The sequence below is a fragment of the Ammospiza caudacuta genome, chromosome 12, assembly GCF_027887145.1.
Source record: "Ammospiza caudacuta isolate bAmmCau1 chromosome 12, bAmmCau1.pri, whole genome shotgun sequence".
Taxonomy (NCBI): domain Eukaryota; kingdom Metazoa; phylum Chordata; class Aves; order Passeriformes; family Passerellidae; genus Ammospiza; species Ammospiza caudacuta.
In genome coordinates this window covers 1-24,239 of record NC_080604.1, presented here as the reverse complement: position 1 = coordinate 24,239, position 24,239 = coordinate 1, and positions in this window count along the sequence as shown.

Here is a 24,239-nt window from a genome sequence, read left to right as displayed (position 1 = left end):
GTGTGCCTGGAGCTCAGAGCTTGCTGGTTTAAAAAGCTCTACACCTAGGCGTAACCCTAACCCTAACCGTAACACTGGTCATTTAAATCAGCCTGAGTTTAGGAATTATCCTAAGGGAAAAGCTGTGGACACAGCCATGTTGTGGCACTTTTGCGCTCCCCTTGGGATGCCTTTCACAGCTGCAGTGTGCTTGGAGCACAGGGCTTCCTGGTTTAAAAAACCACAACTTTAGCCCAAACTGGAGGCTTCTAAATCAGCCTTCGTTTCGGGACGTCCCCAAGGAAAAAGCTGTGGAGGCAGGCATGTTGAGGCACTTCTGCGCTCTTCTTGGGTAGTCCTTCGCAGCTGCTGTGTTCTTGGAACTCAGGGCTTTCTGGTTAAAAGAACACTAACCCTAGGCCTAACTCAAACCTTAAGCCTAGGAAGGAAAATCAGCCTATGATTTGGGATGGTCTCATGGAAATAGCAGTGGAGGCAGCCAAGTTGTGTCACTTTTGCGCTCCCCTTGGGATGCCTTTAACAGCTGCAGTGTGCCTGGAGCACCGGGCTTCCTGGTTTTAAAAGTCCTAGGCCTAAGCCTATCAGTAACCCTAGGAAGGTAAATCAGCCGGGTATTAGGGTTCTTCCTAAGGAAAAAGCTGTGAAAGCAGCCATGTTGTGGCACTTCTGCGCTCCCTTTGGGATGCCTTTGGCAGATGCAGTAAGCCTGGAACTCAGGGCTTCCTGGTTAAAAAAATCCTTGCCCTTGGCTGAGCCCTAACCCTAACCCTAGGCAGATAAATCAGCCTAGGTATAGGGATGGTGCCAAGGAAAAAGCTGTGAAAGCTGCCATGTTGTTGCACTTTTGTACTCCCCTTGGGATGCCTTTCACAGCTGCTGTGTGCCTGGAGCTCAGGGCTTCCTGGTTTAAAAATCCATGTCCCTAGCTGAGACTGGAGGCAGGTGATTCAGCCTAGGCTTAGCAATGGTGCCAATGAAAACGTGTGGAGGCAGCCATTTTCTGGCACTTTTGTGCTCCCCTTGGGATGCCTTTCGCAGCTGCCGTGTGCCTGGAGCTCAGAGCTTGCTGGTTTAAAAAGCTCTACACCTAGGCGTAACCCTAACCCTAACCGTAACACTGGTCATTTAAATCAGCCTGGGTTTAGGAATTATCCCAAGGGAAAAGCTGTGGAGACAGCCATGTTGTGGCACTTTTGCGCTCCCCTTGGGATGCCTTTCACAGCTGCAGTGTGCTTGGAGCACAGGGCTTCCTGGTTTAAAAAACCACAACTTTAGCCCAAACTGGAGGCTTCTAAATCGGCCTTCGTTTCGGGACGTCCCCAAGGAAAAAGCTGTGGAGGCAGGCATGTTGAGGCACTTCTGCGCTCTTCTTGGGTAGTCCTTCGCAGCTGCTGTGTTCTTGGAACTCAGGGCTTTCTGGTTAAAAGAACACTAACCCTAGGCCTAACTCAAACCTTAAGCCTAGGAAGGAAAATCAGCCTATGATTCGGGATGGTCTCATGGAAATAGCAGTGGAGGCAGCCAAGTTGTGTCACTTTTGCGCTCCCCTTGGGATGCCTTTAACAGCTGCAGTGTGCCTGGAGCACAGGGCTTCCTGGTTTTAAAAGTCCTAGGCCTAAGCCTAACAGTAACCCTAGGAAGGTAAATCAGCCGGGTATTAGGGTTCTTCCTACGGAAAAAGCTGTGAAAGCAGCCATGTTGTGGACCTTCTGCGCTCCCTTTGGGATGCCTTTGGCAGATGCAGTAAGCCTGGAACTCAGGGCTTCCTGCTTAAAAAAATCCTAGCCCTAGGCTGAGCCCTAACCCTAACCCTAGGCAGATAAATCAGCCTAGGTATAGGGATGGTGCCAAGGAAAAAGCTGTGAAAGCTGCCATGTTGTTGCACTTTTGTACTCCCCTTGGGATGCCTTTCACAGCTGCCGTGTGCCTGCAGCTCAGGGCTTCCTGGTTTAAAAAACAATGTCCCTAGCTGAGACTGGAGGCAGGTGATTCAGCCTAGGCTTAGCAATGGTGCCAATGAAAACGTGTGGAGGCAGCCATTTTCTGGCACTTTTGTGCTCCCCTTGGGATGCCTTTCGCAGCTGCCGTGTGCCTGGAGCTCAGAGCTTGCTGGTTTAAAAAGCTCTACACCTAGGCGTAACCCTAACCCTAACCGTAACACTGGTCATTTAAATCAGCCTGGGTTTAGGAATTATCCCAAGGGAAAAGCTGTGGAGACAGCCATGTTGTGGCACTTTTGCGCTCCCCTTGGGATGCCTTTCACAGCTGCAGTGTGCTTGGAGCACAGGGCTTCCTGGTTTAAAAAACCACAACTTTAGCCCAAACTGGAGGCTTCTAAATCAGCCTTCGTTTCGGGACGTCCCCAAGGAAAAAGCTGTGGAGGCAGGCATGTTGAGGCACTTCTGCGCTCTTCTTGGGTAGTCCTTCGCAGCTGCTGTGTTCTTGGAACTCAGGGCTTTCTGGTTAAAAGAACACTAACCCTAGGCCTAACTCAAACCTTAAGCCTAGGAAGGAAAATCAGCCTATGATTCGGGATGGTCTCATGGAAATAGCAGTGGAGGCAGCCAAGTTGTGTCACTTTTGCGCTCCCCTTGGGATGCCTTGAACAGCTGCAGTGTGCCTGGAGCACAGGGCTTCCTGGTTTTAAAAGTCCTAGGCCTAAGCCTATCAGCAACCCTAGGAAGGTAAATCAGCCGGGTATTAGGGTTCTTCCTAAGGAAAAAGCTGTGAAAGCAGCCATGTTGTGGCACTTCTGCGCTCCCTTTGGGATGCCTTTGGCAGATGCAGTAAGCCTGGAACTCAGGGCTTCCTGCTTAAAAAAATCCTTGCCCTTGGCTCAGCCCTAACCTTAACCCTAGGCTAATAAATCAGCCTAGGTATAGGGATGGTGCCAAGGAAAAAGCTGTGAAAGCTGCCATGTTGTTGCACTTTTGTACTCCTCTTGGGATGCCTTTCACAGCTGCCGTGTGCCTGGAGCTCAGAGCTTGCTGGTTTAAAAAGCTCTACACCTAGGCGTAACCCTAACCCTAACCGTAACACTGGTCATTTAAATCAGCCTGGGTTTAGGAATTATCCCAAGGGAAATGCTGTGGAGACAGCCATGTTGTGGCACTTTTGCGCTCCCCTTGGGATGCCTTTCACAGCTGCAGTGTGCTTGGAGCACAGGGCTTCCTGGTTTAAAAAACCACAACTTTAGCCCAAACTGGAGGCTTCTAAATCAGCCTACGTTTCAGGACGTCCCCAAGGAAAAAGCTGTGGAGGCAGGCATGTTGAGGCACTTCTGCGCTCTTCTTGGGTAGTCCTTCGCAGCTGCTGTGTTCTTGGAACTCAGGGCTTTCTGGTTAAAAGAACACTAACCCTAGGCCTAACTCAAACCTTAAGCCTAGGAAGGAAAATCAGCCTATGATTCGGGATGGTCTCATGGAAATAGCAGTGGAGGCAGCCAAGTTGTGTCACTTTTGCGCTCCCCTTGGGATGCCTTTAACAGCTGCAGTGTGCCTGGAGCACCGGGCTTCCTGGTTTTAAAAGTCCTAGGCCTAAGCCTAACAGTAACCCTAGGAAGGTAAATCAGCCGGGTATTAGGGTTCTTCCTAAGGAAAAAGCTGTGAAAGCAGCCATGTTGTGGCACTTCTGCGCTCCCTTTGGGATGCCTTTGGCAGATGCAGTAAGCCTGGAACTCAGGGCTTCCTGGTTAAAAAAATCCTTGCCCTTGGCTGAGCCCTAACCCTAACCCTAGGCAGATAAATCAGCCTAGGTATAGGGATGGTGCCAAGGAAAAAGCTGTGAAAGCTGCCATGTTGTTGCACTTTTGTACTCCCCTTGGGATGCCTTTCACAGCTGCAGTGTGCCTGGAGCTCAGGGCTTCCTGGTTTAAAAATCCATGTCCCTAGCTGAGACTGGAGGCAGGTGATTCAGCCTAGGCTTAGCAATGGTGCCAATGAAAACGTGTGGAGGCAGCCATTTTCTGGCACTTTTGTGCTCCCCTTGGGATGCCTTTCACAGCTGCCGTGTGCCTGGAGCTCAGAGCTTGCTGGTTTAAAAAGCTCTACACCTAGGCGTAACCCTAACCCTAACCGTAACACTGGTCATTTAAATCAGCCTGGGTTTAGGAATTATCCCAAGGGAAAAGCTGTGGAGACAGCCATGTTGTGGCACTTTTGCGCTCCCCTTGGGATGCCTTTCACAGCTGCAGTGTGCTTGGAGCACAGGGCTTCCTGGTTTAAAAAACCACTACTTTAGCCCAAACTGGAGGCTTCTAAATCAGCCTTCGTTTCGGGACGTCCCCAAGGAAAAAGCTGTGGAGGCAGGCATGTTGAGGCACTTCTGCGCTCTTCTTGGGTAGTCCTTCGCAGCTGCTGTGTTCTTGGAACTCAGGGCTTTCTGGTTAAAAGAACACTAACCCTAGGCCTAACTCAAACCTTAAGCCTAGGAAGGAAAATCAGCCTATGATTCGGGATGGTCTCATGGAAATAGCAGTGGAGGCAGCCAAGTTGTGTCACTTTTGCGCTCCCCTTGGGATGCCTTTAACAGCTGCAGTGTGCCTGGAGCACAGGGCTTCCTGGTTTTAAAAGTCCTAGGCCTAAGCCTAACAGTAACCCTAGGAAGGTAAATCAGCCGGGTATTAGGGTTCTTCCTAAGGAAAAAGCTGTGAAAGCAGCCATGTTGTGGCACTTCTGCGCTCCCTTTGGGATGCCTTTGGCAGATGCAGTAAGCCTGGAACTCAGGGCTTCCTGCTTAAAAAAATCCTAGCCCTAGGCTGAGCCCTAACCCTAACCCTAGGCAGATAAATCAGCCTAGGTATAGGGATGGTGCCAAGGAAAAAGCTGTGAAAGCTGCCATGTTGTTGCACTTTTGTACTCCCCTTGGGATGCCTTTCACAGCTGCCGTGTGCCTGGAGCTCAGGGCTTCCTGGTTTAAAAAACCATGTCCCTAGCTGAGACTGGAGGCAGGTGATTCAGCCTAGGCTTAGCAATGGTGCCAATGAAAACGTGTGGAGGCAGCCATTTTCTGGCACTTTTGTGCTCCCCTTGGGATGCCTTTCGCAGCTGCCGTGTGCCTGGAGCTCAGAGCTTGCTGGTTTAAAAAGCTCTACACCTAGGCGTAACCCTAACCCTAACCGTAACACTGGTCATTTAAATCAGCCTGGGTTTAGGAATTATCCCAAGGGAAAAGCTGTGGAGACAGCCATGTTGTGGCACTTTTGCGCTCCCCTTGGGATGCCTTTCACAGCTGCAGTGTGCTTGGAGCACAGGGCTTCCTGGTTTAAAAAACCACAACTTTAGCCCAAACTGGAGGCTTCTAAATCAGCCTTCGTTTCGGGACGTCCCCAAGGAAAAAGCTGTGGAGGCAGGCATGTTGAGGCACTTCTGCGCTCTTCTTGGGTAGTCCTTCGCAGCTGCTGTGTTCTTGGAACTCAGGGCTTTCTGGTTAAAAGAACACTAACCCTAGGCCTAACTCAAACCTTAAGCCTAGGAAGGAAAATCAGCCTATGATTTGGGATGGTCTCATGGAAATAGCAGTGGAGGCAGCCAAGTTGTGTCACTTTTGCGCTCCCCTTGGGATGCCTTTAACAGCTGCAGTGTGCCTGGAGCACAGGGCTTCCTGGTTTTAAAAGTCCTAGGCCTAAGCCTAACAGTAACCCTAGGAAGGTAAATCAGCCGGGTATTAGGGTTCTTCCTAAGGAAAAAGCTGTGAAAGCAGCCATGTTGTGGCACTTCTGCGCTCCCTTTGGGATGCCTTTGGCAGATGCAGTAAGCCTGGAACTCAGGGCTTCCTGCTTAAAAAAATCCTTGCCCTTGGCTGAGCCCTAACCCTAACCCTAGGCAGATAAATCAGCCTAGGTATAGGGATGGTGCCAAGGAAAAAGCTGTGAAAGCTGCCATGTTGTTGCACTTTTGTACTCCCCTTGGGATGCCTTTCACAGCTGCCGTGTGCCTGGAGCTCAGGGCTTCCTGGTTTAAAAAACAATGTCCCTAGCTGAGACTGGAGGCAGGTGATTCAGCCTAGGCTTAGCAATGGTGCCAATGAAAACGTGTGGAGGCAGCCATTTTCTGGCACTTTTGTGCTCCCCTTGGGATGCCTTTCGCAGCTGCCGTGTGCCTGGAGCTCAGGGCTTCCTGGTTTAAAAAGCTCTACACCTAGGCGTAACCCTAACCCTAACCGTAACACTGGTCATTTAAATCAGCCTGGGTTTAGGAATTATCCCAAGGGAAAAGCTGTGGAGACAGCCATGTTGTGGCACTTTTGCGCTCCCCTTGGGATGCCTTTCACAGCTGCAGTGTGCTTGGAGCACAGGGCTTCCTGGTTTAAAAAACCACAACTTTAGCCCAAACTGGAGGCTTCTAAATCAGCCTTCGTTTCAGGACGTCCCCAAGGAAAAAGCTGTGGAGGCAGGCATGTTGAGGCACTTCTGCGCTCTTCTTGGGTAGTCCTTCGCAGCTGCTGTGTTCTTGGAACTCAGGGCTTTCTGGTTAAAAGAACACTAACCCTAGGCCTAACTCAAACCTTAAGCCTAGGAAGGAAAATCAGCCTATGATTCGGGATGGTCTCATGGAAATAGCAGTGGAGGCAGCCAAGTTGTGTCACTTTTGCGCTCCCCTTGGGATGCCTTTAACAGCTGCAGTGTGCCTGGAGCACCGGGCTTCCTGGTTTTAAAAGTCCTAGGCCTAAGCCTAACAGTAACCCTAGGAAGGTAAATCAGCCGGGTATTAGGGTTCTTCCTAAGGAAAAAGCTGTGAAAGCAGCCATGTTGTGGCACTTCTGCGCTCCCTTTGGGATGCCTTTGGCAGATGCAGTAAGCCTGGAACTCAGGGCTTCCTGGTTAAAAAAATCCTTGCCCTTGGCTGAGCCCTAACCCTAACCCTAGGCAGATAAATCAGCCTAGGTATAGGGATGGTGCCAAGGAAAAAGCTGTGAAAGCTGCCATGTTGTTGCACTTTTGTACTCCCCTTGGGATGCCTTTCACAGCTGCAGTGTGCCTGGAGCTCAGGGCTTCCTGGTTTAAAAATCCATGTCCCTAGCTGAGACTGGAGGCAGGTGATTCAGCCTAGGCTTAGCAATGGTGCCAATGAAAACGTGTGGAGGCAGCCATTTTCTGGCACTTTTGTGCTCCCCTTGGGATGCCTTTCACAGCTGCCGTGTGCCTGGAGCTCAGAGCTTGCTGGTTTAAAAAGCTCTACACCTAGGCGTAACCCTAACCCTAACCGTAACACTGGTCATTTAAATCAGCCTGGGTTTAGGAATTATCCCAAGGGAAAAGCTGTGGAGACAGCCATGTTGTGGCACTTTTGCGCTCCCCTTGGGATGCCTTTCACAGCTGCAGTGTGCTTGGAGCACAGGGCTTCCTGGTTTAAAAAACCACAACTTTAGCCCAAACTGGAGGCTTCTAAATCAGCCTTCGTTTCGGGACGTCCCCAAGGAAAAAGCTGTGGAGGCAGGCATGTTGAGGCACTTCTGCGCTCTTCTTGGGTAGTCCTTCGCAGCTGCTGTGTTCTTGGAACTCAGGGCTTTCTGGTTAAAAGAACACTAACCCTAGGCCTAACTCAAACCTTAAGCCTAGGAAGGAAAATCAGCCTATGATTCGGGATGGTCTCATGGAAATAGCAGTGGAGGCAGCCAAGTTGTGTCACTTTTGCGCTCCCCTTGGGATGCCTTTAACAGCTGCAGTGTGCCTGGAGCACAGGGCTTCCTGGTTTTAAAAGTCCTAGGCCTAAGCCTAACAGTAACCCTAGGAAGGTAAATCAGCCGGGTATTAGGGTTCTTCCTAAGGAAAAAGCTGTGAAAGCAGCCATGTTGTGGCACTTCTGCGCTCCCTTTGGGATGCCTTTGGCAGATGCAGTAAGCCTGGAACTCAGGGCTTCCTGGTTAAAAAAATCCTAGCCCTAGGCTGAGCCCTAACCCTAACCCTAGGCAGATAAATCAGCCTAGGTATAGGGATGGTGCCAAGGAAAAAGCTGTGAAAGCTGCCATGTTGTTGCACTTTTGTACTCCCCTTGGGATGCCTTTCACAGCTGCCGTGTGCCTGGGGCTCAGGGCTTCCTGGTTTAAAAAACCATGTCCCTAGCTGAGACTGGAGGCAGGTGATTCAGCCTAGGCTTAGCAATGGTGCCAATGAAAACGTGTGGAGGCAGCCATTTTCTGGCACTTTTGTGCTCCCCTTGGGATGCCTTTCGCAGCTGCCGTGTGCCTGGAGCTCAGAGCTTGCTGGTTTAAAAAGCTCTACACCTAGGCGTAACCCTAACCCTAACCGTAACACTGGTCATTTAAATCAGCCTGGGTTTAGGAATTATCCCAAGGGAAAAGCTGTGGAGACAGCCATGTTGTGGCACTTTTGCGCTCCCCTTGGGATGCCTTTCACAGCTGCAGTGTGCTTGGAGCACAGGGCTTCCTGGTTTAAAAAACCACAACTTTAGCCCAAACTGGAGGCTTCTAAATCAGCCTTCGTTTCGGGACGTCCCCAAGGAAAAAGCTGTGGAGGCAGGCATGTTGAGGCACTTCTGCGCTCTTCTTGGGTAGTCCTTCGCAGCTGCTGTGTTCTTGGAACTCAGGGCTTTCTGGTTAAAAGAACACTAACCCTAGGCCTAACTCAAACCTTAAGCCTAGGAAGGAAAATCAGCCTATGATTTGGGATGGTCTCATGGAAATAGCAGTGGAGGCAGCCAAGTTGTGTCACTTTTGCGCTCCCCTTGGGATGCCTTTAACAGCTGCAGTGTGCCTGGAGCACAGGGCTTCCTGGTTTTAAAAGTCCTAGGCCTAAGCCTAACAGTAACCCTAGGAAGGTAAATCAGCCGGGTATTAGGGTTCTTCCTAAGGAAAAAGCTGTGAAAGCAGCCATGTTGTGGCACTTCTGCGCTCCCTTTGGGATGCCTTTGGCAGATGCAGTAAGCCTGGAACTCAGGGCTTCCTGGTTAAAAAAATCCTTGCCCTTGGCTGAGCCCTAACCCTAACCCTAGGCAGATAAATCAGCCTAGGTATAGGGATGGTGCCAAGGAAAAAGCTGTGAAAGCTGCCATGTTGTTGCACTTTTGTACTCCCCTTGGGATGCCTTTCACAGCTGCCGTGTGCCTGGAGCTCAGGGCTTCCTGGTTTAAAAAACAATGTCCCTAGCTGAGACTGGAGGCAGGTGATTCAGCCTAGGCTTAGCAATGGTGCCAATGAAAACGTGTGGAGGCAGCCATTTTCTGGCACTTTTGTGCTCCCCTTGGGATGCCTTTCGCAGCTGCCGTGTGCCTGGAGCTCAGGGCTTCCTGGTTTAAAAAGCTCTACACCTAGGCGTAACCCTAACCCTAACCGTAACACTGGTCATTTAAATCAGCCTGGGTTTAGGAATTATCCCAAGGGAAAAGCTGTGGAGACAGCCATGTTGTGGCACTTTTGCGCTCCCCTTGGGATGCCTTTCACAGCTGCAGTGTGCTTGGAGCACAGGGCTTCCTGGTTTAAAAAACCACAACTTTAGCCCAAACTGGAGGCTTCTAAATCAGCCTTCGTTTCGGGACGTCCCCAAGGAAAAAGCTGTGGAGGCAGGCATGTTGAGGCACTTCTGCGCTCTTCTTGGGTAGTCCTTCGCAGCTGCTGTGTTCTTGGAACTCAGGGCTTTCTGGTTAAAAGAACACTAACCCTAGGCCTAACTCAAACCTTAAGCCTAGGAAGGAAAATCAGCCTATGATTTGGGATGGTCTCATGGAAATAGCAGTGGAGGCAGCCAAGTTGTGTCACTTTTGCGCTCCCCTTGGGATGCCTTTCACAGCTGCAGTGTGCTTGGAGCACAGGGCTTCCTGGTTTAAAAAACCACAACTTTAGCCCAAACTGGAGGCTTCTAAATCAGCCTTCGTTTCGGGACGTCCCCAAGGAAAAAGCTGTGGAGGCAGGCATGTTGAGGCACTTCTGCGCTCTTCTTGGGTAGTCCTTCGCAGCTGCTGTGTTCTTGGAACTCAGGGCTTTCTGGTTAAAAGAACACTAACCCTAGGCCTAACTCAAACCTTAAGCCTAGGAAGGAAAATCAGCCTATGATTCGGGATGGTCTCATGGAAATAGCAGTGGAGGCAGCCAAGTTGTGTCACTTTTGCGCTCCCCTTGGGATGCCTTTAACAGCTGCAGTGTGCCTGGAGCACAGGGCTTCCTGGTTTTAAAAGTCCTAGGCCTAAGCCTAACAGTAACCCTAGGAAGGTAAATCAGCCGGGTATTAGGGTTCTTCCTAAGGAAAAAGCTGTGAAAGCAGCCATGTTGTGGCACTTCTGCGCTCCCTTTGGCAGATGCAGTAAGCCTGGAACTCAGGGCTTCCTGCTTAAAAAAATCCTTGCCCTTGGCTGAGCCCTAACCCTAACCCTAGGCAGATAAATCAGCCTAGGTATAGGGATGGTGCCAAGGAAAAAGCTGTGAAAGCTGCCATGTTGTTGCACTTTTGTACTCCCCTTGGGATGCCTTTCACAGCTGCCGTGTGCCTGGAGCTCAGGGCTTCCTGGTTTAAAAATCCATGTCCCTAGCTGAGACTGGAGGCAGGTGATTCAGCCTAGGCTTAGCAATGGTGCCAATGAAAACGTGTGGAGGCAGCCATTTTCTGGCACTTTTGTGCTCCCCTTGGGATGCCTTTCGCAGCTGCCGTGTGCCTGGAGCTCAGAGCTTGCTGGTTTAAAAAGCTCTACACCTAGGCGTAACCCTAACCCTAACCGTAACACTGGTCATTTAAATCAGCCTGGGTTTAGGAATTATCCCAAGGGAAAAGCTGTGGAGACAGCCATGTTGTGGCACTTTTGCGCTCCCCTTGGGATGCCTTTCACAGCTGCAGTGTGCTTGGAGCACAGGGCTTCCTGGTTTAAAAAACCACAACTTTAGCCCAAACTGGAGGCTTCTAAATCAGCCTTCGTTTCGGGACGTCCCCAAGGAAAAAGCTGTGGAGGCAGGCATGTTGAGGCACTTCTGCGCTCTTCTTGGGTAGTCCTTCGCAGCTGCTGTGTTCTTGGAACTCAGGGCTTTCTGGTTAAAAGAACACTAACCCTAGGCCTAACTCAAACCTTAAGCCTAGGAAGGAAAATCAGCCTATGATTCGGGATGGTCTCATGGAAATAGCAGTGGAGGCAGCCAAGTTGTGTCACTTTTGCGCTCCCCTTGGGATGCCTTTAACAGCTGCAGTGTGCCTGGAGCACCGGGCTTCCTGGTTTTAAAAGTCCTAGGCCTAAGCCTATCAGTAACCCTAGGAAGGTAAATCAGCCGGGTATTAGGGTTCTTCCTAAGGAAAAAGCTGTGAAAGCAGCCATGTTGTGGCACTTCTGCGCTCCCTTTGGGATGCCTTTGGCAGATGCAGTAAGCCTGGAACTCAGGGCTTCCTGCTTAAAAAAATCCTAGCCCTAGGCTGAGCCCTAACCCTAACCCTAGGCAGATAAATCAGCCTAGGTATAGGGATGGTGCCAAGGAAAAAGCTGTGAAAGCTGCCATGTTGTTGCACTTTTGTACTCCCCTTGGGATGCCTTTCACAGCTGCCGTGTGCCTGGAGCTCAGGGCTTCCTGGTTTAAAAAACAATGTCCCTAGCTGAGACTGGAGGCAGGTGATTCAGCCTAGGCTTAGCAATGGTGCCAATGAAAACGTGTGGAGGCAGCCATTTTCTGGCACTTTTGTGCTCCCCTTGGGATGCCTTTCGCAGCTGCCGTGTGCCTGGAGCTCAGAGCTTGCTGGTTTAAAAAGCTCTACACCTAGGCGTAACCCTAACCCTAACCGTTAACACCGGTCATTTAAATCAGCCTGGGTTTAGGAATTATCCCAAGGGAAAAGCTGTGGAGACAGCCATGTTGTGGCACTTTTGCGCTCCCCTTGGGATGCCTTTCACAGCTGCAGTGTGCTTGGAGCACAGGGCTTCCTGGTTTAAAAAACCACAACTTTAGCCCAAACTGGAGGCTTCTAAATCAGCCTTCGTTTCGGGACGTCCCCAAGGAAAAAGCTGTGGAGGCAGGCATGTTGAGGCACTTCTGCGCTCTTCTTGGGTAGTCCTTCGCAGCTGCTGTGTTCTTGGAACTCAGGGCTTTCTGGTTAAAAGAACACTAACCCTAGGCCTAACTCAAACCTTAAGCCTAGGAAGGAAAATCAGCCTATGATTCGGGATGGTCTCATGGAAATAGCAGTGGAGGCAGCCAAGTTGTGTCACTTTTGCGCTCCCCTTGGGATGCCTTTCACAGCTGCAGTGTGCCTGGAGCACAGGGCTTCCTGGTTTTAAAAGTCCTAGGCCTAAGCCTAACAGTAACCCTAGGAAGGTAAATCAGCCGGGTATTAGGGTTCTTCCTAAGGAAAAAGCTGTGAAAGCAGCCATGTTGTGGCACTTCTGCGCTCCCTTTGGGATGCCTTTGGCAGATGCAGTAAGCCTGGAACTCAGGGCTTCCTGGTTAAAAAAATCCTTGCCCTTGGCTGAGCCCTAACCCTAACCCTAGGCAGATAAATCAGCCTAGGTATAGGGATGGTGCCAAGGAAAAAGCTGTGAAAGCTGCCATGTTGTTGCACTTTTGTACTCCCCTTGGGATGCCTTTCACAGCTGCCGTGTGCCTGGAGCTCAGGGCTTCCTGGTTTAAAAAACAATGTCCCTAGCTGAGACTGGAGGCAGGTGATTCAGCCTAGGCTTAGCAATGGTGCCAATGAAAACGTGTGGAGGCAGCCATTTTCTGGCACTTTTGTGCTCCCCTTGGGATGCCTTTCGCAGCTGCCGTGTGCCTGGAGCTCAGAGCTTGCTGGTTTAAAAAGCTCTACACCTAGGCGTAACCCTAACCCTAACCGTAACACTGGTCATTTAAATCAGCCTGGGTTTAGGAATTATCCCAAGGGAAAAGCTGTGGAGACAGCCATGTTGTGGCACTTTTGCGCTCCCCTTGGGATGCCTTTCACAGCTGCAGTGTGCTTGGAGCACAGGGCTTCCTGGTTTAAAAAACCACAACTTTAGCCCAAACTGGAGGCTTCTAAATCAGCCTTCGTTTCGGGACGTCCCCAAGGAAAAAGCTGTGGAGGCAGGCATGTTGAGGCACTTCTGCGCTCTTCTTGGGTAGTCCTTCGCAGCTGCTGTGTTCTTGGAACTCAGGGCTTTCTGGTTAAAAGAACACTAACCCTAGGCCTAACTCAAACCTTAAGCCTAGGAAGGAAAATCAGCCTATGATTTGGGATGGTCTCATGGAAATAGCAGTGGAGGCAGCCAAGTTGTGTCACTTTTGCGCTCCCCTTGGGATGCCTTTAACAGCTGCAGTGTGCCTGGAGCACAGGGCTTCCTGGTTTTAAAAGTCCTAGGCCTAAGCCTAACAGTAACCCTAGGAAGGTAAATCAGCCGGGTATTAGGGTTCTTCCTAAGGAAAAAGCTGTGAAAGCAGCCATGTTGTGGCACTTCTGCGCTCCCTTTGGGATGCCTTTGGCAGATGCAGTAAGCCTGGAACTCAGGGCTTCCTGGTTAAAAAAATCCTTGCCCTTGGCTGAGCCCTAACCCTAACCCTAGGCAGATAAATCAGCCTAGGTATAGGGATGGTGCCAAGGAAAAAGCTGTGAAAGCTGCCATGTTGTTGCACTTTTGTACTCCCCTTGGGATGCCTTTCACAGCTGCCGTGTGCCTGGAGCTCAGGGCTTCCTGGTTTAAAAAACAATGTCCCTAGCTGAGACTGGAGGCAGGTGATTCAGCCTAGGCTTAGCAATGGTGCCAATGAAAACGTGTGGAGGCAGCCATTTTCTGGCACTTTTGTGCTCCCCTTGGGATGCCTTTCGCAGCTGCCGTGTGCCTGGAGCTCAGAGCTTGCTGGTTTAAAAAGCTCTACACCTAGGCGTAACCCTAACCCTAACCGTAACACTGGTCATTTAAATCAGCCTGGGTTTAGGAATTATCCCAAGGGAAAAGCTGTGGAGACAGCCATGTTGTGGCACTTTTGCGCTCCCCTTGGGATGCCTTTCACAGCTGCAGTGTGCTTGGAGCACAGGGCTTCCTGGTTTAAAAAACCACAACTTTAGCCCAAACTGGAGGCTTCTAAATCAGCCTTCGTTTCGGGACGTCCCCAAGGAAAAAGCTGTGGAGGCAGGCATGTTGAGGCACTTCTGCGCTCTTCTTGGGTAGTCCTTCGCAGCTGCTGTGTTCTTGGAACTCAGGGCTTTCTGGTTAAAAGAACACTAACCCTAGGCCTAACTCAAACCTTAAGCCTAGGAAGGAAAATCAGCCTATGATTTGGGATGGTCTCATGGAAATAGCAGTGGAGGCAGCCAAGTTGTGTCACTTTTGCGCTCCCCTTGGGATGCCTTTAACAGCTGCAGTGTGCCTGGAGCACCGGGCTTCCTGGTTTTAAAAGTCCTAGGCCTAAGCCTATCAGTAACCCTAGGAAGGTAAATCAGCCGGGTATTAGGGTTCTTCCTAAGGAAAAAGCTGTGAAAGCAGCCATGTTGTGGCACTTCTGCGCTCCCTTTGGGATGCCTTTGGCAGATGCAGTAAGCCTGGAACTCAGGGCTTCCTGGTTAAAAAAATCCTTGCCCTTGGCTGAGCCCTAACCCTAACCCTAGGCAGATAAATCAGCCTAGGTATAGGGATGGTGCCAAGGAAAAAGCTGTGAAAGCTGCCATGTTGTTGCACTTTTGTACTCCCCTTGGGATGCCTTTCACAGCTGCCGTGTGCCTGGAGCTCAGGGCTTCCTGGTTTAAAAATCCATGTCCCTAGCTGAGACTGGAGGCAGGTGATTCAGCCTAGGCTTAGCAATGGTGCCAATGAAAACGTGTGGAGGCAGCCATTTTCTGGCACTTTTGTGCTCCCCTTGGGATGCCTTTCGCAGCTGCCGTGTGCCTGGAGCTCAGAGCTTGCTGGTTTAAAAAGCTCTACACCTAGGCGTAACCCTAACCCTAACCGTAACACTGGTCATTTAAATCAGCCTGGGTTTAGGAATTATCCCAAGGGAAAAGCTGTGGAGACAGCCATGTTGTGGCACTTTTGCGCTCCCCTTGGGATGCCTTTCACAGCTGCAGTGTGCTTGGAGCACAGGGCTTCCTGGTTTAAAATACCACAACTTTAGCCCAAACTGGAGGCTTCTAAATCAGCCTTCGTTTCGGGACGTCCCCAAGGAAAAAGCTGTGGAGGCAGGCATGTTGAGGCACTTCTGCGCTCTTCTTGGGTAGTCCTTCGCAGCTGCTGTGTTCTTGGAACTCAGGGCTTTCTGGTTAAAAGAACACTAACCCTAGGCCTAACTCAAACCTTAAGCCTAGGAAGGAAAATCAGCCTATGATTCGGGATGGTCTCATGGAAATAGCAGTGGAGGCAGCCAAGTTGTGTCACTTTTGCGCTCCCCTTGGGATGCCTTTAACAGCTGCAGTGTGCCTGGAGCACAGGGCTTCCTGGTTTTAAAAGTCCTAGGCCTAAGCCTAACAGTAACCCTAGGAAGGTAAATCAGCCGGGTATTAGGGTTCTTCCTAAGGAAAAAGCTGTGAAAGCAGCCATGTTGTGGCACTTCTGCGCTCCCTTTGGGATGCCTTTGGCAGATGCAGTAAGCCTGGAACTCAGGGCTTCCTGCTTAAAAAAATCCTTGCCCTTGGCTGAGCCCTAACCCTAACCCTAGGCAGATAAATCAGCCTAGGTATAGGGATGGTGCCAAGGAAAAAGCTGTGAAAGCTGCCATGTTGTTGCACTTTTGTACTCCCCTTGGGATGCCTTTCACAGCTGCCGTGTGCCTGGAGCTCAGGGCTTCCTGGTTTAAAAAACCATGTCCCTAGCTGAGACTGGAGGCAGGTGATTCAGCCTAGGCTTAGCAATGGTGCCAATGAAAACGTGTGGAGGCAGCCATTTTCTGGCACTTTTGTGCTCCCCTTGGGATGCCTTTCGCAGCTGCCGTGTGCCTGGAGCTCAGAGCTTGCTGGTTTAAAAAGCTCTACACCTAGGCGTAACCCTAACCCTAACCGTAACACTGGTCATTTAAATCAGCCTGGGTTTAGGAATTATCCCAAGGGAAAAGCTGTGGAGACAGCCATGTTGTGGCACTTTTGTGCTCCCCTTGGGATGCCTTTCACAGCTGCAGTGTGCTTGGAGCACAGGGCTTCCTGGTTTAAAAAACCACAACTTTAGCCCAAACTGGAGGCTTCTAAATCAGCCTTCGTTTCGGGACGTCCCCAAGGAAAAAGCTGTGGAGGCAGGCATGTTGAGGCACTTCTGCGCTCTTCTTGGGTTGTCCTTCGCAGCTGCTGTGTTCTTGGAACTCAGGGCTTTCTGGTTAAAAGAACACTAACCCTAGGCCTAACTCAAACCTTAAGCCTAGGAAGGAAAATCAGCCTATGATTCGGGATGGTCTCATGGAAATAGCAGTGGAGGCAGCCAAGTTGTGTCACTTTTGCGCTCCCCTTGGGATGCCTTTAACAGCTGCAGTGTGCCTGGAGCACCGGGCTTCCTGGTTTTAAAAGTCCTAGGCCTAAGCCTATCAGTAACCCTAGGAAGGTAAATCAGCCGGGTATTAGGGTTCTTCCTAAGGAAAAAGCTGTGAAAGCAGCCATGTTGTGGCACTTCTGCGCTCCCTTTGGGATGCCTTTGGCAGATGCAGTAAGCCTGGAACTCAGGGCTTCCTGGTTAAAAAAATCCTTGCCCTTGGCTGAGCCCTAACCCTAACCCTAGGCAGATAAATCAGCCTAGGTATAGGGATGGTGCCAAGGAAAAAGCTGTGAAAGCTGCCATGTTGTTGCACTTTTGTACTCCCCTTGGGATGCCTTTCACAGCTGCCGTGTGCCTGGAGCTCAGGGCTTCCTGGTTTAAAAATCCATGTCCCTAGCTGAGACTGGAGGCAGGTGATTCAGCCTAGGCTTAGCAATGGTGCCAATGAAAACGTGTGGAGGCAGCCATTTTCTGGCACTTTTGTGCTCCCCTTGGGATGCCTTTCGCAGCTGCCGTGTGCCTGGAGCTCAGAGCTTGCTGGTTTAAAAAGCTCTACACCTAGGCGTAACCCTAACCCTAACCGTAACACTGGTCATTTAAATCAGCCTGGGTTTAGGAATTATCCCAAGGGAAAAGCTGTGGAGACAGCCATGTTGTGGCACTTTTGCGCTCCCCTTGGGATGCCTTTCACAGCTGCAGTGTGCTTGGAGCACAGGGCTTCCTGGTTTAAAAAACCACAACTTTAGCCCAAACTGGAGGCTTCTAAATCAGCCTTCGTTTCGGGACGTCCCCAAGGAAAAAGCTGTGGAGGCAGGCATGTTGAGGCACTTCTGCGCTCTTCTTGGGTAGTCCTTCGCAGCTGCTGTGTTCTTGGAACTCAGGGCTTTCTGGTTAAAAGAACACTAACCCTAGGCCTAACTCAAACCTTAAGCCTAGGAAGGAAAATCAGCCTATGATTCGGGATGGTCTCATGGAAATAGCAGTGGAGGCAGCCAAGTTGTGTCACTTTTGCGCTCCCCTTGGGATGCCTTTAACAGCTGCAGTGTGCCTGGAGCACAGGGCTTCCTGGTTTTAAAAGTCCTAGGCCTAAGCCTAACAGTAACCCTAGGAAGGTAAATCAGCCGGGTATTAGGGTTCTTCCTAAGGAAAAAGCTGTGAAAGCAGCCATGTTGTGGCACTTCTGCGCTCCCTTTGGGATGCCTTTGGCAGATGCAGTAAGCCTGGAACTCAGGGCTTCCTGGTTAAAAAAATCCTTGCCCTTGGCTGAGCCCTAACCCTAACCCTAGGCAGATAAATCAGCCTAGGTATAGGGATGGTGCCAAGGAAAAAGCTGTGAAAGCTGCCATGTTGTTGCACTTTTGTACTCCCCTTGGGATGCCTTTCACAGCTGCCGTGTGCCTGGAGCTCAGGGCTTCCTGGTTTAAAAAACCATGTCCCTAGCTGAGACTGGAGGCAGGTGATTCAGCCTAGGCTTAGCAATGCTGCCAATGAAAACGTGTGGAGGCAGCCATTTTCTGGCACTTTTGTGCTCCCCTTGGGATGCCTTTCGCAGCTGCCGTGTGCCTGGAGCTCAGAGCTTGCTGGTTTAAAAAGCTCTACACCTAGGCGTAACCCTAACCCTAACCGTAACACTGGTCATTTAAATCAGCCTGGGTTTAGGAATTATCCCAAGGGAAAAGCTGTGGAGACAGCCATGTTGTGGCACTTTTGCGCTCCCCTTGGGATGCCTTTCACAGCTGCAGTGTGCTTGGAGCACAGGGCTTCCTGGTTTAAAAAACCACAACTTTAGCCCAAACTGGAGGCTTCTAAATCAGCCTTCGTTTCGGGACGTCCCCAAGGAAAAAGCTGTGGAGGCAGGCATGTTGAGGCACTTCTGCGCTCTTCTTGGGTAGTCCTTCGCAGCTGCTGTGTTCTTGGAACTCAGGGCTTTCTGGTTAAAAGAACACTAACCCTAGGCCTAACTCAAACCTTAAGCCTAGGAAGGAAAATCAGCCTATGATTTGGGATGGTCTCATGGAAATAGCAGTGGAGGCAGCCAAGTTGTGTCACTTTTGCGCTCCCCTTGGGATGCCTTTAACAGCTGCAGTGTGCCTGGAGCACAGGGCTTCCTGGTTTTAAAAGTCCTAGGCCTAAGCCTAACAGTAACCCTAGGAAGGTAAATCAGCCGGGTATTAGGGTTCTTCCTAAGGAAAAAGCTGTGAAAGCAGCCATGTTGTGGCACTTCTGCGCTCCCTTTGGGATGCCTTTGGCAGATGCAGTAAGCCTGGAACTCAGGGCTTCCTGGTTAAAAAAATCCTTGCCCTTGGCTGAGCCCTAACCCTAACCCTAGGCAGATAAATCAGCCTAGGTATAGGGATGGTGCCAAGGAAAAAGCTGTGAAAGCTGCCATGTTGTTGCACTTTTGTACTCCCCTTGGGATGCCTTTCACAGCTGCCGTGTGCCTGGAGCTCAGGGCTTCCTGGTTTAAAAAACCATGTCCCTAGCTGAGACTGGAGGCAGGTGATTCAGCCTAGGCTTAGCAATGGTGCCAATGAAAACGTGTGGAGGCAGCCATTTTCTGGCACTTTTGTGCTCCCCTTGGGATGCCTTTCGCAGCTGCCGTGTGCCTGGAGCTCAGGGCTTGCTGGTTTAAAAAGCTCTACACCTAGGCGTAACCCTAACCCTAACCGTAACACTGGTCATTTAAATCAGCCTGGGTTTAGGAATTATCCCAAGGGAAAAGCTGTGGAGACAGCCATGTTGTGGCACTTTTGCGCTCCCCTTGGGATGCCTTTCACAGCTGCAGTGTGCTTGGAGCACAGGGCTTCCTGGTTTAAAAAACCACAACTTTAGCCCAAACTGGAGGCTTCTAAATCAGCCTTCGTTTCAGGACGTCCCCAAGGAAAAAGCTGTGGAGGCAGGCATGTTGAGGCACTTCTGCGCTCTTCTTGGGTAGTCCTTCGCAGCTGCTGTGTTCTTGGAACTCAGGGCTTTCTGGTTAAAAGAACACTAACCCTAGGCCTAACTCAAACCTTAAGCCTAGGAAGGAAAATCAGCCTATGATTCGGGATGGTCTCATGGAAATAGCAGTGGAGGCAGCCAAGTTGTGTCACTTTTGCGCTCCCCTTGGGATGCCTTTAACAGCTGCAGTGTGCCTGGAGCACCGGGCTTCCTGGTTTTAAAAGTCCTAGGCCTAAGCCTATCAGTAACCCTAGGAAGGTAAATCAGCCGGGTATTAGGGTTCTTCCTAAGGAAAAAGCTGTGAAAGCAGCCATGTTGTGGCACTTCTGCGCTCCCTTTGGGATGCCTTTGGCAGATGCAGTAAGCCTGGAACTCAGGGCTTCCTGCTTAAAAAAATCCTAGCCCTAGGCTGAGCCCTAACCCTAACCCTAGGCAGATAAATCAGCCTAGGTATAGGGATGGTGCCAAGGAAAAAGCTGTGAAAGCTGCCATGTTGTTGCACTTTTGTACTCCCCTTGGGATGCCTTTCACAGCTGCCGTGTGCCTGGAGCTCAGGGCTTCCTGGTTTAAAAAACCATGTCCCTAGCTGAGACTGGAGGCAGGTGATTCAGCCTAGGCTTAGCAATGGTGCCAATGAAAACGTGTGGAGGCAGCCATTTTCTGGCACTTTTGTGCTCCCCTTGGGATGCCTTTCGCAGCTGCCGTGTGCCTGGAGCTCAGAGCTTGCTGGTTTAAAAAGCTCTACACCTAGGCGTAACCCTAACCCTAACCGTTAACACCGGTCATTTAAATCAGCCTGGGTTTAGGAATTATCCCAAGGGAAAAGCTGTGGAGACAGCCATGTTGTGGCACTTTTGCGCTCCCCTTGGGATGCCTTTCACAGCTGCAGTGTGCTTGGAGCACAGGGCTTCCTGGTTTAAAAAACCACAACTTTAGCCCAAACTGGAGGCTTCTAAATCAGCCTTCGTTTCGGGACGTCCCCAAGGAAAAAGCTGTGGAGGCAGGCATGTTGAGGCACTTCTGCGCTCTTCTTGGGTAGTCCTTCGCAGCTGCTGTGTTCTTGGAACTCAGGGCTTTCTGGTTAAAAGAACACTAACCCTAGGCCTAACTCAAACCTTAAGCCTAGGAAGGAAAATCAGCCTATGATTCGGGATGGTCTCATGGAAATAGCAGTGGAGGCAGCCAAGTTGTGTCACTTTTGCGCTCCCCTTGGGATGCCTTTAACAGCTGCAGTGTGCCTGGAGCACCGGGCTTCCTGGTTTTAAAAGTCCTAGGCCTAAGCCTAACAGTAACCCTAGGAAGGTAAATCAGCCGGGTATTAGGGTTCTTCCTAAGGAAAAAGCTGTGAAAGCAGCCATGTTGTGGCACTTCTGCGCTCCCTTTGGGATGCCTTTGGCAGATGCAGTAAGCCTGGAACTCAGGGCTTCCTGCTTAAAAAAATCCTTGCCCTTGGCTGAGCCCTAACCCTAACCCTAGGCAGATAAATCAGCCTAGGTATAGGGATGGTGCCAAGGAAAAAGCTGTGAAAGCTGCCATGTTGTTGCACTTTTGTACTCCCCTTGGGATGCCTTTCACAGCTGCCGTGTGCCTGGAGCTCAGGGCTTCCTGGTTTAAAAAACAATGTCCCTAGCTGAGACTGGAGGCAGGTGATTCAGCCTAGGCTTAGCAATGGTGCCAATGAAAACGTGTGGAGGCAGCCATTTTCTGGCACTTTTGTGCTCCCCTTGGGATGCCTTTCGCAGCTGCCGTGTGCCTGGAGCTCAGAGCTTGCTGGTTTAAAAAGCTCTACACCTAGGCGTAACCCTAACCCTAACCGTAACACTGGTCATTTAAATCAGCCTGGGTTTAGGAATTATCCCAAGGGAAAAGCTGTGGAGACAGCCATGTTGTGGCACTTTTGCGCTCCCCTTGGGATGCCTTTCACAGCTGCAGTGTGCTTGGAGCACAGGGCTTCCTGGTTTAAAAAACCACAACTTTAGCCCAAACTGGAGGCTTCTAAATCAGCCTTCGTTTCGGGACGTCCCCAAGGAAAAAGCTGTGGAGGCAGGCATGTTGAGGCACTTCTGCGCTCTTCTTGGGTAGTCCTTCGCAGCTGCTGTGTTCTTGGAACTCAGGGCTTTCTGGTTAAAAGAACACTAACCCTAGGCCTAACTCAAACCTTAAGCCTAGGAAGGAAAATCAGCCTATGATTTGGGATGGTCTCATGGAAATAGCAGTGGAGGCAGCCAAGTTGTGTCACTTTTGCGCTCCCCTTGGGATGCCTTTAACAGCTGCAGTGTGCCTGGAGCACAGGGCTTCCTGGTTTTAAAAGTCCTAGGCCTAAGCCTAACAGTAACCCTAGGAAGGTAAATCAGCCGGGTATTAGGGTTCTTCCTAAGGAAAAAGCTGTGAAAGCAGCCATGTTGTGGCACTTCTGCGCTCCCTTTGGGATGCCTTTGGCAGATGCAGTAAGCCTGGAACTCAGGGCTTCCTGGTTAAAAAAATCCTTGCCCTTGGCTGAGCCCTAACCCTAACCCTAGGCAGATAAATCAGCCTAGGTATAGGGATGGTGCCAAGGAAAAAGCTGTGAAAGCTGCCATGTTGTTGCACTTTTGTACTCCCCTTGGGATGCCTTTCACAGCTGCCGTGTGCCTGGAGCTCAGGGCTTCCTGGTTTAAAAAACAATGTCCCTAGCTGAGACTGGAGGCAGGTGATTCAGCCTAGGCTTAGCAATGGTGCCAATGAAAACGTGTGGAGGCAGCCATTTTCTGGCACTTTTGTGCTCCCCTTGGGATGCCTTTCGCAGCTGCCGTGTGCCTGGAGCTCAGAGCTTGCTGGTTTAAAAAGCTCTACACCTAGGCGTAACCCTAACCCTAACCGTAACACTGGTCATTTAAATCAGCCTGGGTTTAGGAATTATCCCAAGGGAAAAGCTGTGGAGACAGCCATGTTGTGGCACTTTTGCGCTCCCCTTGGGATGCCTTTCACAGCTGCAGTGTGCTTGGAGCACAGGGCTTCCTGGTTTAAAAAACCACAACTTTAGCCCAAACTGGAGGCTTCTAAATCAGCCTTCGTTTCGGGACGTCCCCAAGGAAAAAGCTGTGGAGGCAGGCATGTTGAGGCACTTCTGCGCTCTTCTTGGGTAGTCCTTCGCAGCTGCTGTGTTCTTGGAACTCAGGGCTTTCTGGTTAAAAGAACACTAACCCTAGGCCTAACTCAAACCTTAAGCCTAGGAAGGAAAATCAGCCTATGATTCGGGATGGTCTCATGGAAATAGCAGTGGAGGCAGCCAAGTTGTGTCACTTTTGCGCTCCCCTTGGGATGCCTTTAACAGCTGCAGTGTGCCTGGAGCACCGGGCTTCCTGGTTTTAAAAGTCCTAGGCCTAAGCCTATCAGTAACCCTAGGAAGGTAAATCAGCCGGGTATTAGGGTTCTTCCTAAGGAAAAAGCTGTGAAAGCAGCCATGTTGTGGCACTTCTGCGCTCCCTTTGGGATGCCTTTGGCAGATGCAGTAAGCCTGGAACTCAGGGCTTCCTGGTTAAAAAAATCCTTGCCCTTGGCTGAGCCCTAACCCTAACCCTAGGCAGATAAATCAGCCTAGGTATAGGGATGGTGCCAAGGAAAAAGCTGTGAAAGCTGCCATGTTGTTGCACTTTTGTACTCCCCTTGGGATGCCTTTCACAGCTGCCGTGTGCCTGGAGCTCAGGGCTTCCTGGTTTAAAAATCCATGTCCCTAGCTGAGACTGGAGGCAGGTGATTCAGCCTAGGCTTAGCAATGGTGCCAATGAAAACGTGTGGAGGCAGCCATTTTCTGGCACTTTTGTGCTCCCCTTGGGATGCCTTTCGTGCCTTCGCAGCTGCCGTGTGCCTGGAGCTCAGAGCTTGCTGGTTTAAAAAGCTCTACACCTAGGCGTAACCCTAACCCTAACCGTAACACTGGTCATTTAAATCAGCCTGGGTTTAGGAATTATCCCAAGGGAAAAGCTGTGGAGACAGCCATGTTGTGGCACTTTTGCGCTCCCCTTGGGATGCCTTTCACAGCTGCAGTGTGCTTGGAGCACAGGGCTTCCTGGTTTAAAAAACCACAACTTTAGCCCAAACTGGAGGCTTCTAAATCAGCCTTCGTTTCGGGACGTCCCCAAGGAAAAAGCTGTGGAGGCAGGCATGTTGAGGCACTTCTGCGCTCTTCTTGGGTAGTCCTTCGCAGCTGCTGTGTTCTTGGAACTCAGGGCTTTCTGGTTAAAAGAACACTAACCCTAGGCCTAACTCAAACCTTAAGCCTAGGAAGGAAAATCAGCCTATGATTTGGGATGGTCTCATGGAAATAGCAGTGGAGGCAGCCAAGTTGTGTCACTTTTGCGCTCCCCTTGGGATGCCTTTAACAGCTGCAGTGTGCCTGGAGCACAGGGCTTCCTGGTTTTAAAAGTCCTAGGCCTAAGCCTAACAGTAACCCTAGGAAGGTAAATCAGCCGGGTATTAGGGTTCTTCCTAAGGAAAAAGCTGTGAAAGCAGCCATGTTGTGGCACTTCTGCGCTCCCTTTGGGATGCCTTTGGCAGATGCAGTAAGCCTGGAACTCAGGGCTTCCTGGTTAAAAAAATCCTTGCCCTTGGCTGAGCCCTAACCCTAACCCTAGGCAGATAAATCAGCCTAGGTATAGGGATGGTGCCAAGGAAAAAGCTGTGAAAGCTGCCATGTTGTTGCACTTTTGTACTCCCCTTGGGATGCCTTTCACAGCTGCCGTGTGCCTGGAGCTCAGGGCTTCCTGGTTTAAAAAACCATGTCCCTAGCTGAGACTGGAGGCAGGTGATTCAGCCTAGGCTTAGCAATGGTGCCAATGAAAACGTGTGGAGGCAGCCATTTTCTGGCACTTTTGTGCTCCCCTTGGGATGCCTTTCGCAGCTGCCGTGTGCCTGGAGCTCAGAGCTTGCTGGTTTAAAAAGCTCTACACCTAGGCGTAACCCTAACCCTAACCGTAA